This window comes from Spermophilus citellus (genome assembly GCF_964194105.1).
Source record: "Spermophilus citellus genome assembly, chromosome: 11".
NCBI classification, from domain to species: domain Eukaryota; kingdom Metazoa; phylum Chordata; class Mammalia; order Rodentia; family Sciuridae; genus Spermophilus; species Spermophilus citellus.
Window position 1 is genome coordinate 878,679 of NC_138192.1, and position 10,589 is coordinate 889,267.

At 45.9% G+C, this 10,589-nt stretch overlaps 1 pseudogene across 1 annotated transcript; it reads left to right on the plus strand.

Moving 5' to 3' along the window:
* Positions 1-783: 783 nt before the first annotated feature.
* On the plus strand, positions 784-2,047 carry LOC308630504 (E3 ubiquitin-protein ligase Mdm2-like; annotated as a pseudogene). Its single transcript has 2 exons — positions 784-791; positions 919-2,047. The product of its transcript is annotated as an E3 ubiquitin-protein ligase Mdm2-like (transcript).
* The last annotated feature ends 8,542 nt before the right edge of the window (positions 2,048-10,589 follow it).

The following is a 10,589-nucleotide window of genomic DNA, read 5'->3' on the forward strand; positions in this document are numbered from 1 at the left end:
ACATTGTATAGAAACAGGATGGAAGAGAAAATTTTGAGGGAACAGTTCTGCTGCATTTCAACTTGAGTTCTGAATGCATTTTATATGGGACTTGTTACATTTGCTGCTTACAGAACCAAGTATGTTTCTCTAAAGCCAAAAGATACATCATGATAGATTTTCCTTTAAAAAAAAAACAGATGTTGGCAAAACTTAGAAATATTTACTTTTCTTTTTACACATTCTCAAAGCTATGAGCAAAAGAAACTTGAATTCAAGTAAATCTGTGCCATACTTTCCTTAGGAACAAAAATCCACTTTGGGGGTACATGCAGAGCTTGGCTTCTGCGGCCCTGTGTTCTGGGGAGAAAATTGAGCCAGAAACCTAACTCGAGGGGCAGCCCTACCCCTCTAGCCGAGTTCCTGTTGCTTTCCCCCTCCAGGCACTACCTTTCTTGTGGGGCTCAGTGCGTTCAAGCGCCCAGTGGTCTGAGCCGCCAGTGGGATGGTCGCCGAGGCCCAAGCGCTCAGGGTGAAGGAAACTGGGGCACCTTGAAGGACCCTTCACCCCCACCACCACCTCCTCCAAGCAAAAATCCTGGAGTGTTTAGCAGGCTGGTCAAGTTGGGACGTGTTCCCAGACTGAGACTGTCGTTGGAGGAGCTAAGTCCTGACTATCTACAGCTGAGGCCATTTAAACCACTCCTTTTCCTGATTGAAGATAGACACCGTGGTCACAGATATGTGGCACATTTTATGTACTGATCAGGCCATTGTGGAATACCAGCATATCTGTTTCTACTGATGGTGCTGTAAGCACCTCGCAGATTCCAGGAACAAGAGACCCTGGTTTGACCAAAGCCATTGCTTTTGAAGTTGTTAAAGTCTGTTGGTGCACACACACACACAAAAAAAAAAAACCCACATACACTATGAAAGAGAACCATCAGATGCCAGCACATTAGTGAGTGCGAACAGGTGTCACCTTGAAGGTGGGAGTGATCAGAAGGGCCTTGTGCTAGAACTACAGGAAGAGAAGCCTTCATCTTCCTGTTTGGTTTCTAGACCATCTACCTCATCTAAAAGGAGAGCAATTAGTGAGACAGAAGAAAATTCAGATGAATTATCTGGTGAGTGACAAAAGCGCCACAAATCTGATAGTATTTCCCGTTCCTTTGATGAAAGCCTGGCTCTGTGTGTCATAAGGGAAATATGTTGTGAAGGAAGCAGCAGCAGTGACTCCATCAAATCTGAATATTGAAGATGGTGTGAGTGAACATTCCCGTGATGGGTTGGATCAGGACTCAGTTTCAGATCAATTTAGTGTAGAATTTGAAATTGAATCTCTTGATTCAGAGGATTATAGCCTTAGTGAAGAAGGCAAGAACTCTCAGATGAAGATGATGAGGTGTACTGAGTTACTGTGTATCAGGCAGGGAAAAGTGATACAGATTCATTTGAAGATCCTGAAATGTCCTTAGCTGACTATTGGAAGTGTACTTCAAGCAATGAAATGAATCCTCCCTTTCCACCACAATGCAATAGATGTTGGACCCTTTGTGAGAACTGGCTTCCTGAAGATAAAGGGAAAGATAAAGGGGAAATTTCTGAGAAAGCCAAACTAGAAAGCTCAACACAGGCAGAATAGGGCTTGGATGTGCTGGAGTAAAAAACAAATAAAATAGAAAATAAAAAAACTACAGCAAATGATTCCAAAGAATCATGTATTGAGGAAAATGATAAGATCACACAAGCCTCCCAGTCACAAGAAAGTGAGGACTATTCTCAGCCATCAACTTCAAATAGCATTAGTTATCACAGTCAAGAAGATGGCAAAGAGTTTGAGAAGGAAGGAACACAAGACAAAGAAGAGGATGCAGAAACTAGTTTCCTTCTTAATGTCATCGAACCTTGTGTGATTTGCCAAGGTTGACCTAAAGATGTTTATGGTAAATCAGGATACCTTATGTCATGCTTCACAGGTGCAAAGAAGCTAAAGAAAAGGGATAAGTCCTGTCCAGTATGCAGACAACCAACTCAAATGACTGTGTTAACTTATTTCAACTAGCTGCCTTGTCCTAAAAACAGGATTATATATTTCCAGTTATAACCCTAAATATTTTGACCCTATGGATTTTATTTTTACTGACATTTATAAGGGAAAGAAACTCAAACTGTCTTCCTCTAGATTTCTTTGTAATGTAATTTACCTACCTTGGCAGGAAAGTAGGTAATATGTATTCCCTTCTAGGAAAGTTTCCCTTCTGTTTAAATTTTATAATTGGGTTTTAATACAATTTACATTGACTATATAGCTCATTTTTTACCCTCACCCCTAATTTTAAATAATTTCAACTCTCTTAAGTGAGAAGTACCTAATTTTCTTTTTTTTTTTAACATAAGGCATTTAAGTGTAACTTACTTAGTACTTTTCATGTAAGGAGAAAAATATGTATAAGAAACATAATATTTATATTTTAGATACTCTGTGCTGGATGTGGTGATCCACACTGTAATCCCAGTAACTGAGACTGAGGCAGAAGGATTGAAAGTTCAAGGTCAGCCTCACCAATTTAGAAAGATCCTGTTTCAAAATTAAAAATAAAAAGGCTGGGGATATAGCTCAGTGGTTAAGTACCTGGGTTCAGCCCCTGGCACCAAAAACTAATTTTAGATACTCTGAAAGTTTCTGATCTTTTTCGTAAGTTCTTTCATAAGTTGAGAGTTATATTTGGGCTATGTAAATAAAAATAAACTTATTCTACAGCCTCTGTTATATGTAGTAATGGGTAGGTAGTAATGAGGTCAGTAAAATATGGAATTGTCCTGAGAAAATTGTATTATTTTCTATAAGCTGAAAAGTGATTCTAAGACACTTTGAAATAACTTTTTGGGCTAGGTTACATGGTTCTTAATAGTTTCCTAAGTTTCAGAATTTGGTTTAAGGCTTGTTTTAGAAACCAGTGAATTTAGAAGTTTGATAAACAACTGTTTATTAAAACTAGCTGGAAAGGTTGTAAAAAAATAACTTTTGGAATCTATTTTATATATTTTAACTTAGGTATCCGTGAATAGCTCTGTTAACTTCTTTGGGTATCAGGAGATCTGGTCTTCGCCAAAGGCTTTAGAAAGACTAAATATCTAGTCTGCTCTTTGTCTCTGCCTCTTAACAGAGAATATTTAGCTTGTGTTCTTTCCTAGGGGCAAAAAAGTGTCAGATACATTCTTAAGGCTCATCAATGTTTGCAATGATGAGTGAGTTAGAAAGAAAATAAGAAATGGATGTGTTTGCACCTCTGTTCTCCATAAAAGCTCTCTTCTTCCACCAAAACAAAACAACATCTTCTTGCAGGGAAGCACCATACAAAACAAGACCTCAGTTTGAAGTCAGAAGTAGATTCCTATCCCAGTTCTACCACCACCAAGCTATGTGATCTTAGGAAAGCACCTAACCTCACAGTTGTAAACGTGATATTATACTTAACCTCTGGAGGTTGATACAAAGTTTGAATGAAATAAAATACATTATGCTCTGGAAAATGTTTATAATTGAATGTATTTACCATCTCTTCTAATAGTAAGAAGTCAATGGATTCCAAAAGATGATGTAGTCATAAAAACTAATAGTCTGAGGAAGACAGGATTTTTTTAAAGAAGCAATGGACCTGGATTAGTTCCAAACCCATTTGTTTCTGTTGTAGAGATGGTGATGTTTATAAACTTGAGAGGCTGTGGCATGTGAACAGGGTGACTGCATAAAGTTGAAGTGAGCTCTATGTGGGAATGGTGTGCTGGAATTTGAAACACAACAGTGGAGGTGTGAAATTATTTGTTCTTTGATATGTTGATAGTGGCCATTTGTATTCTCTCGTTCTCTCTCTTCCTTCTATGGACCCTAGGCCCCCCATGCTGAAGATCTCCTCAATCTCAAGGCATGTTTGACAGGGTGAACCATGACATCCTGTCAATGAGGACGCTTAGACAGAGTGAAAGAGAAGGCCCACAACTACCACCAGGAAGTGGGCCATGTCCTCCAGAGGAAGTCTGTTAATGCCATCTGTCAGTCAGCAGGGGCAGGCTATGCTCTGTAACAGCAATCCCTGTCTCTCCAGGCCTTGAAACTGCCCAAGCCATTTCAGTTTTCTGCATTACTACTAACTGCCATTAAGGCCACTTGTGGACCCGGGCTGATAGGCAGCAGCCCACATTTCAAGGTGACCACACATGAAGGAAAGAAGGAACTTGGGTGTGTCCCCTCTGGCAGCCCAGAGTGATGATGCCCTCAGCTACCCTCACCAGAATGGCTGTGGAAGCCACTGACCTGCAGGGAGGGTGCCATGTATGATCCAGTGGCCCCAGAGGGAGGAGAACCAGGGGAACGTGGTCCCCTTTCCCAGAGACCAGAGACAGCAGAGTGTAACAGAGCAGCTGGTGACTCAGAGGAGACCAGGGGAAGGAGAGAGGGATGTGGGCTGTCCTCTTGACTGGCCATGTGGTCTGAGGCTGAGACAGGGCAGTTCCCCTTTCTGGGCTTCCTGATAGGATCTCGGGATCTTGTCTATTCAGATGCCTCAGTGAGCTCCCGCTCCGGGATCTGTTGTGGAGAACAGGACTCAGCCTCTGCCCCCCTGAGTCTGCATGGGGCAGGAGTGTGCTCCAGGCCTGAGTGTGATCCCTGGGCTCAACTGGGCCTGGCAGGCCAAGGGAGAGTGAGGCAAGCGTGCCAGGGCAGGAGAGGATGCAACAGATTGTTTAAAATCAGAAATTCTGAGAGGCAACATGGTCTGAAATCGTGGTTTGAGGAACTGAGTGTGCCCCCCTCAGTTGGGCTGACAGAGGAAACACCACAGCTGGGCTGCTCAGACTCGGCTTCTCAGTTCTGGAGGCCAAGGCCAGGTTGCCTGGTCACAGGCTCTCCTCTTGGCATGTCCTCTAGAAGCCTTCTGGGAGATGCAGGCAGAGAGTGCTGTCTCCTCCTAAGGCCACTCGTCATGACCCAGCGCCACTCTGGCTGGGGAAGGGAAAACCAACCCAGAGAAGGCACTGCCAGGAGGGCCCAGGAGCGTGGCCAGCCTCAGGGGGAGACCACGGTCAGTGCACTCTGTAGGAGCAGTGCTCATGGGCATGTGTGCCACAGCTGTGGTGGTTAAATGGCAGAACCCACAATGGGTCCAATGAGTGGGACAGGGCATGAGAAGACAAGGGCACACTGCCTGATCTGTTCTCTGTGCTCAGGGGAGGACGTGCATGCGGGCTGACCATGACTGAGACTCCTGGTCCCAGGCACAGGTCCTCAGGGGACCGAGCACCAGACCTGAGCCAGAGCAAGTCTGCACCAATTCTGTACCTGGGCAGGGGTGAGCTTCACACCCACCCCCAAAACAATTTTACCTTCACAACACACCAGAGCTGGTGACTCCTGCCCAACCAGGCTTTTGGAAGAGCTTTTAGAAGAGCATTCAAGGCTCTCGGTGGCCTCTCTGAACTTACAAAGTTCAAGCTGCCATCCAAGATTTCGATGATGGTGCAGCCACCTTCTGTGGCATGGGCATGAAGCAGGGGCACCGTCCGTGAGTGTGCTGGCATCCAAGATACCCTGATGGGTCATGGCAGGTTGTGGGCTACAGTCACACAGGCAAACATCCTGTGAGGAAAGCGGCAGCATTTCTGTTATGGAAACCCCATAAGCACTGTAAAGGCGATGGCTGTTACTTAGGTAGCTTCCGCTGTGCCTGGTGGTGATGCCAGCACATTCCTGGGGCTGATGATGCCCATCTGTTGAATAAGGAAGTTTCTTCCCCACAGCCAGGACCTGCGCGGTGACCCTTCTGGTTTCTACAATGGGACAGGTGGGACAGGCAAATGCCCATCCAGGGCACCCCGCACACGTCTGACCGGGTGCCTGGAGAACAGCTGACCCACTTTTCTTTGGGTTTGTGGAATGATGGTAACCTTTATCTCTCTGCATTATACTTTCCCTGTCTGTCAATCTGAACCAATGATTTGATACTTTCTGCTTTTAGTACAAAGGCAGCCAGTAATTGGAGCAGGGGTGTGTGTGTGTGTGTGTGTGTGTGTGTGTGTGTGTGTGTGTGTATGGATCTTCTGTCGTCTCGGTGTCAACAGTTATGGTTTTACCAGGAGCCCAGATGGACTGTGGTTAATGCCTTTGAGAAAGATTTTGTTGTTATTTAAATTCAATAAAGTTTTCCCACTCTGCTTTTATTCTGTTGTTCACTTCACTGAATCCAGTCTAGAATATCTGTTTCTTTCCAGCAAAGCACAGCTATTTGAGAAAGAAATATGTTTAGATAATAGATTTTCCTAGTAAATACCGGACCAGGTACATTGTATTTTTTTCACAACCCAAGGACTTTGTTAAGGTAGTGCACAGCACAATGAAATAGTATTTTGCAGACTTCAAAGTGAAGCTTGCAGAATAGGAACCTGAAACCTGTCCTGTGAAATCAGAGTCAAGACAAGTGGTCACACATGACCTCTGGCCAGTGAAGGAGCAGGGGACATGGCCCAGGCCACCTGGAGGCATGCTTTGCAGTGTGGTCTTCGCTCCTGCTGTCCTACTCTGCTGCCTGCCCTGGCCTCCTGGGGCAAACCTGAGTGAAATCCATGTGCATGGGATGTGGCATTCCTGTGTGGGTTGAGGGGAACATGTCTTCACCGTCCTGAGGTCTGCCCTTGACAAGGAAGGCTCCTGTCCCACTCTCCACAGGGAGAAAGCCCAGGACAGAGGTGGAGCAGGCATCTGACCACAGCATCCTCGGTACTGGCCACTGTGCACCCTACCCACCATGGGTCTGCCCCTCGGCAAGCCCAGCTCAGTTTGGGTCCCTTCCTCTGGCCATGCCCCCAGCCTCATGGTGCTCTGCTGAGCAGCCTTCCCACCAGGTGATGTGCAAGTGAGTGTGCACCATCAGTGACCTGGGAACCTCCTCTGCAGAATCACCCTTGCTCTTCTTTCTCCTCAGGAGTTAGCATAGCACTTTGAGAATCAAAGTGTGTCATGAACAAGCAGTAAGGAAGCTCGAACATTCTAGAATGTACACTCCAAAGTGTGATTCTGAGTGTCTGTGTCCTGGTATCATGGATCTGAGCTACGAAAGAGACCAACACCCTCCACCTGTGGGGAGAATAGGGGAATGCAGAGCTGAGGGCAGGATTCCCAGGGTTCACAACTCTCCACTCTGCGATTTATTGCTAAGACTGGAAATTATAAGGAAACCTATAGACATTGGGAAAAACAATGTAAAAACTGCCAACCATTCTGAAGTTAACTGCAAGGAATATGTTATTAAGGTAGCAAGCAACAGAATATTGTAAATAATTCTTAAATGTTAATAGAGATAACAAGTGCTGCCTTGTGAATAAACAAGAGCAATCAGAGTACGTGGAGTGGCGACTGTAATGGAGAACTCTGTCCTGCAACTGACTTTCACATTCACTGTTTACAGGGTCATTTGGAAAGTAATCGTTCTTCTTCTTATGTGCTCACTAGCTCACATTTAGAAATATTTCTCTTAAAATATTTCTCTCCTACTTATGCCATTAGAATTGGTCTCTGTATATTTAAATCATGTAAGTTCTTTTGTTTCTAAAAAAAAGAAAGAAAGAAAGGCAAGCTTAACATTTGTAAAAACAATGAACACTAAGAACAGAAATTGCAAGGTGAGTTACTTCCACCCAGAGATGAATACATGATATTTTCCCAGCAGAAGTGCTTCATTCCCTGCACTGGACATTCTGACGCTGTGGGAGAGGTACCGACACGCTCTCTGGGTCTACTGCACAGAGATCCAGAGGGGTCTCCAATGGAGGCTTTGAGGAGGTTCATGACTCAGGAAAGGGTGGTATGGGCACCAGGTGGCCTCCAGGGTGCCTTCCCTCACTCTCTTGCCAGCACCAACCTTGTTGCAGTCATGCTGAATCCTGATCTGGTTGAAGATGAAACCCTTGGGTGTGCAGACCTGGGTCACTTGCTACAGTGTGGACCCAAGGCTGAAGGCCCCGTGCTGGAGTGCTCAGTCCCCAGGACATCATTCCAGGGCATGGAATGGCTTGCTAAGCCCCGGGGGAAAGAGACAGAGGACGGTGTTCCAGGGATATTCCAGCTCCTTCCCCATCCCCCGTGGAAGTGAGATGAGTGCTGGGATTACTTTGGCTCTGGGGTTCAGATTGGAGACACACTGAGGACTCCTGAACCCTTCACTCCACGGCTTCCCAGACAGCCTGATGCTCTGGGAACAGCAAATGCAAGAAGATTTCATAGCAGTTGGGATATTCCCAGTGGGATGGAGCTGACACTACTATGAGATCAGGAACCCCGACCACTGGACTGTGTGCATATCCATCTCTTTCCTCACTTCCTAGTTCTTTAAAAACAAGGAACACTGGAATAAACAAAGGAAGAGCCTTCTTTAGATCCCATGTGGAAATGGACAGAATATATGGAGCCAGACTGAGGCCTAACCCCAGCCTGGGCCTCCTACCCATGCCGGGCCATGGCTGAGCCCCGCACCGGGAATGAGGCCATGGCCAGACCCCGGACAGGTGAGGAGGAGCCCGCTTCTGCTGCCCAACCCCACCTTCCCAGCCTAGGATTTTCTGCCACTCCTTAATAAATACATCTCACCCCTCCATGGGCAGCAGTTTGCTGGCCATGATCACACACTCCGTATCAATCCTTACTTATTTAATCCTAGTTTTTCTAAAACCATTGGGTAAATCCCATGTACTGTGAGAAATTATTAAGGTTTTTTTTTTTTTTTTTTTTTTTTTTTTTTTTAATTTGAGAAGCCCGACAAGGCTAACACAAAGATACTAAAACAGTTAGTGTCCTGACAGTTATACTTTAGTGTCAAGCCTGGCCCTAGGGCAGATGTTGGCCTAGGGGATGTGACAGTCTCATGAGGGCTCTGACCTGTCAGGATTCACACAGTGATGGGTTCACAGGCTAATCATTTGGGGGAGCTTTGTGATATAAGTGAACTCTCTCTATGACCCCTGGCCACTTGGATGTTAGTGCTTTGCACCATGATGTTCTGCCTTATCAGGGACCCAGACACAATAAAGCCACATGACCACAGACCAAAAACAAAGTAAACCTTTGGTCCTTTTAACTTGTTTCTCTCAGATGTTTTGTCATGGTAACTGAAAACTATAAATCAACAGAATATCCCTCATCTAAAGAGCTAGAAATTTTATTTTTAAATTTTACATTGTTTTCTAGTCACAGAACCATTTTCTTTGGAAGATGTCACACTTAATAACACAAGCAACACAAATGTGTTATATAGACTAGTAATATGGTAGTTTGGGCTAAGAAGTGTTTATACACACACACACACACACACACACACACACACTTATTTACTTTTTGTAATGTTGTTATTTTTTCCATCATATCATTGAAGAAAATGCATCTTGGAATTGTGAAAAGTGCTCATTTAGGTTAATGTCCAGGCAGCAGATGGCCTGGCATGTCAGCTGTCACTCCTTCTCTCCTGGTGGTCTAACCCCAGGAAACCTGGGAAGAAAACCAGACCTCAGTGCCAGGAAGGAAATGGAGTGCTGCTGCTTACTTCTGGACAACCCCACCGCAGACCAGCGTAAGCCTTTCAGGATTCTACTCGACAGAGGGCTGCCGGGACATGTAGGCTGTGCTGAGAACTGTAAGGGAAGAATTTTGAAATCAAATAGAATTTGTGACTACAGATCTGCACTTAGTAATTTACTTGCACATGCTCTGAGACCTGCTTCCTTCTCTCATGTGGGAGCAGTGTACCTGCTGTGCCCAGGAGCACGGGGGCTTACAGGCCAGGTGTGCGGCCTGGAGTGTGGAGTTAGCTTTCAGAACCTGCAGGATGTCAGGGCAGGACATGCAGCCCTCCAGAGCCTAGACTCCAGATGCTGCAGACTGCATCCAAGCCCTCCCAGCTGCGGTGTACCATAAATGTGCTTCAGGCCAATTGTCAGTTTTTAGTCAAAGGGGAAACTGAAAGCTCTCTGAGTGGACTCAGGCCCATGACAGGGTGTGTGATGGCGCAGATGTATCTGTTGTCTTTGGGTGTGTTTCTGGGAGGAAGGCGCATCAGGCATGCCACCCCCCCCAGCCCTGCGGCACTTGTCAGGGTGACCATGTGACCCCTGTGAAGCGGTGCCTGTGAGTCCTGGTGAGCACATCACGGTGCCTGACATGCGGATGGACTTGGGAGTTCAGGGCCATGATGGGCAGGGAGGTTTCTCCTGTGCTGTGCTGAGAACCACAGAGCAGTTCAGTGCTGGCTGGGCACATGTAGGGCCTGTGGTCTCCTCTCCAGGAACCTCCTAGAGCCAGACCTTCTCTACCACTGAACCACACCTTCTCAGAAAATCCCCTCCAACATCACTGCCTTCCATAGCCCCCACATTTTCCATTATGCTCCAAAAGCATTAATTGATTGAGGAGAACATGAGATGCCAAGGTTAGCACCCGAGAACCCCTTCCCTGGGAGCCCCATAGTGATATCTTCCACTCTGTCTCAGAGCTGTGCTGCTGGGCTGAGAGGGTGCTCCAGTTCTCCTTCCAGTCCCGGCCTTGACCCTTGCTTCAGCAG